The sequence below is a fragment of the Agelaius phoeniceus genome, chromosome W (assembly GCF_051311805.1).
Source record: "Agelaius phoeniceus isolate bAgePho1 chromosome W, bAgePho1.hap1, whole genome shotgun sequence".
NCBI classification, from domain to species: domain Eukaryota; kingdom Metazoa; phylum Chordata; class Aves; order Passeriformes; family Icteridae; genus Agelaius; species Agelaius phoeniceus.
The window spans coordinates 16,101,969-16,105,575 of record NC_135301.1 but is presented as its reverse complement, the minus strand read 5'-3'; the positions used below and the strand labels follow the sequence as shown (position 1 = coordinate 16,105,575).

At 54.0% G+C, this 3,607-nt stretch overlaps 1 long non-coding RNA gene across 1 annotated transcript; it reads left to right on the top strand.

Moving 5' to 3' along the window:
* The first annotated feature begins 298 nt into the window (after positions 1-298).
* On the top strand, positions 299-2,792 carry LOC129132427 (uncharacterized). The gene is made up of 2 exons (XR_008535799.2): positions 299-506; positions 2,505-2,792. It is a non-coding gene; the product is annotated as an uncharacterized LOC129132427 (long non-coding RNA).
* Positions 2,793-3,607: the final 815 nt, after the last annotated feature.

Genomic DNA, 3,607 nt, shown 5'->3' with positions numbered 1-3,607 from the left:
GAGCGATAGCTGCGCTCGGCCATGCCCAGGAGACGGCGCTTCCCTGCTTGCGCTGCTTTAGGCCCCTCCTTCGCCGCGGGCAGCGCCACAACTATCACCACCGCGGCTGACAGGTCGGTTCTCCCCTTTCCTGCGAAGAGTTCCTGGCGGTCCACTGCGGCAGTCAGCCCTGCCTTAGCACCCCCTGCACGCTGGGGACCGACTCTTTCATGGCCGGCAGGAGCTGCAGTTCCTGGCTCAAGATCCCCATCCCCACATCGAGGGTGAGGGAGGAGTCAGCTCCACCCTCGGCAGTCGCCACGACAACACTGATCGCTCCATCAGCTTCCTTGTTGACATCCACAAAGCCTGTGCAGCTGTACCGGCCACGCCCATCGTCAATGCCCTCTGGCGGGTGTCTGTTCCAGCCGACGTCACACCCCTGGCTGGCTTCCCCCTCCTTTTCCATGGCACCTGTGTGGACGACAGCAACCGTGACCGATGCATCAGCTCCATTTCTCCGAACGGTAAATCACACAGCAGGAGCTGTGTCTCCTTTTGCTCCCCCATCTTTGGTTGCGGAGCAACAGCCTCCTCCCGGCGTGGCGGCTGACTTGGTTGACTTAATGTCTTTTACACCTTCGCCATTGCAGCCCGCGGTGGTGGCGGTAGTGTCACCGGCCGCGGCCGCCCTGCCCGCCACCATGCCTCCAGCCGCGCGATCTGTGGCTGGGCCCCCGGCTGCGGCATGGCTGGCGGCTGGCCCCTGTTCATTTGGGCTTGCAACCGGCCCTTCGGCTTCGTGGTCCGCAGTCAGTCATTCGACTTCAGAGCCTTTGGCCAACCCACCATTCCCTGCTGCCCGCAGGCTGTCGTCCCCATCCCTGGATGGGGACAGTGACAGCGATGAATACCAGCGGCCAGCCCCCCGGCGGGGGCGTGCCTTGGTGGTGGAACGCCGGCAGAGACAGGCGGAATCATTGTCTTGTCGGGTGACCGTGGGCCCCAAGAACCCTTGCAGCTTTTGGGATGCAGTTAAGATACGAGCTTCAGAAGCTGGGGATAGGGTCCTGTTGGACAGGATGGAAAGGCTGTGGTGTACAGCTGACACCACACTTGCTCCGGGGGAAGGGGCCACAGATGTCAGTCAGACAGCTTATCCAGCATCTGTGGGGGAGACACAGGTGGTTAAGGAGGACCATGTTCTGCCACGAGGCGAGGTGCAAGATTTTCCCGCATATAAACCTGTCCCAAATTCAGGACATGCCAACAGGCATGATGTGATTGCCTGGTGAGTGATCCAGGATTTACAAGAGAAGGTTGCAAAATATGGCCTTGGCTCCGTGCAAGTTATGCAGGCTCTCTGAATGATAAACTCGGACCTGCTTGCTCCATTTGATATTAAACATATTGCTCAGGCACTGTTCCAGCCTGTGCAATATGAGGTTTTTTTGGACAGCTGGAGGCAGGCTGCTGAAAAGGTTACAGCAAGCAACAGGCTTCTGCCTCAGGAAGACCCTAGGTATGGTGTGGGGGTGGACGCTCTCCTCGGAGAGCAGGCCTTTTCCAATCCTGATTTTCAGGCTACCTGGGACTCTGCCGTTCTTGAGCAGTGTCATAAGGGTAGGATTTAATGCACTGTTGAAAACTATTGAGACAGCCTCTCCCAGGCCACAGTTTACAACGATAATTCAAGGAGCTGGTGAGCCTTTTTTGCCAGTTGCTGAGAAGCTTGCATCTGCCCTGGAGAAACAGGTTGAGGATGATACCTTAAGGTGGATTTTATGCAAGCAGTTAGCTCGAGTCAACTCAAACGGGGAGTGCCGGAAGATCATAGATGCTCTTCCAGGTGACCCGATGCTAGCAGACATGGTCAATGCATGTGCCAAGACAGGTTCTGTAGACCACAGGGTTTCTGCTCTGGCAGTTGCTTTACAGCCAGGCCAGATACCCTTAGGGGGCGGACAAGAGAAGAAGAGCAAAAATAAGGGCAAGAGAAAGCAAGGAACACCCAAACCAACAGGGCCGAGTGCCACCTTCTTGTGCTCTAAATGCCTATGGGAAGTGAGATGAGGGACTACATTTTGTTCATCACGAAAAAGAGACCAGTGTGTTACAAGAGTTGTCTGCTGACTATTTCTGTACTACTTCATGAGATATGAGCCACAAGGATACCAGGGAAGGGGTTGCAGGAGCCCACACATAGTCCCACCCAGCAAATGGTACAAACAGATAACTCACAGAAATAACGACCAGGGAAAGGCTGGGGAAAGGGCAGGGGCAGATTAACACCCAGCAGGGAAACCTTTCCCGCTGACAAATGGTACAAGCAGATAACTCACAGAGATAACGACCAGGGAAAAGCTGGGGAAGGGGCAGGGGCAGATAAACAGTCTGCAAGGCAGGATATTTGCTTGCTTAAGCTTGATAGGGCACAGTTTGCAAGGCAGGACATTTGCTTGCTTAAGCTTGATAGGGCACATATTGCGTTAATCATAAGATTTTGGTAATTTTCCACGGAGAAGTCACCAAATAAGGACATAGGGTGAAGAAGACGCAGCTGAGGAAGACTCCGCAGCCTTTTATCACCGAACACCAGGAGACAGAAGGATGACCCCCTAGCAACAACCAGCGCAGGCGCAGAGAACTCCGAGATAACATGGACTCCTGAAGGATGGAGAGGATAAAAGGACTGAATCAGAAACTAGTTGGTGCGGCAGTAGGTGGAGCGGAGACTCCCCTGTCGCCCAGCGCTGAGCCTTTGCTTATGTAGTATAACTGCTTCAATAATTAATAAATTCTTTGATTGGAAATTACTCGTTTTGAGTCAATTTTATAACAGGAAGGTCATTGTTCAGACCAATGTAGGGCTAAATTTCATGCCAATGGCCAGCCTTTGGTAGGCCCGGGAAACATAACGATGAGCGCACAGGGGAATTGAGCCCTGACACAAGTGATTCCTCAGAGCATGGCGCCGGGTCACATCTGCCCAGCCAGCTCGGAGGCATCACCCACAGCTCCACCAGCATGGATGTATGTACCACCAATGCAGTCATCTTAGAATCCTGTCATGAACATAAGGTTCCTTTGGACGTGTTCGGAACTTTGGGACAAGGACTGGGCACGCTGCTTGTGGGAAAATCTAATGTCACCAACCAAGGAATCTTTGTTCACCCAGGAGTCATTGACTCTGACTTTTCAGGTCAGATTTGTGCCACGATTTCCATGCCCTCCCCCCCCGTCACTATTCCGGCAGGGACTCGGATTGCTCAACTTGTGCTTTTTTAGTCATGTGTCTCCAGGACTGACCAGCAGACTCGTGGGAGTGGTGGCTTCGGATCCACGGGACTGCCACAAGCCCTCTGGTCTGCACACATTTCTGCTCAGCGACCCCAGATGTCGTGTACCCTGACCCTACTGGGTGCCTGCCCATCAATGATCTAGTTTCGAGTTTTGATTGACAGAGGGGCGGATATGACAGTGATCTCCCTCTCTGCATGGCCTCCTACATGGCCTTTGGCCCCCGTGGGGTCACCCATCATAGGGATGGGGGGTGCGTCATGTAACTTGGTGAGCCAACACTTTGTGCTGATCAGTAACGCAAATGGGCAGACAGCTGAAGTTCGGC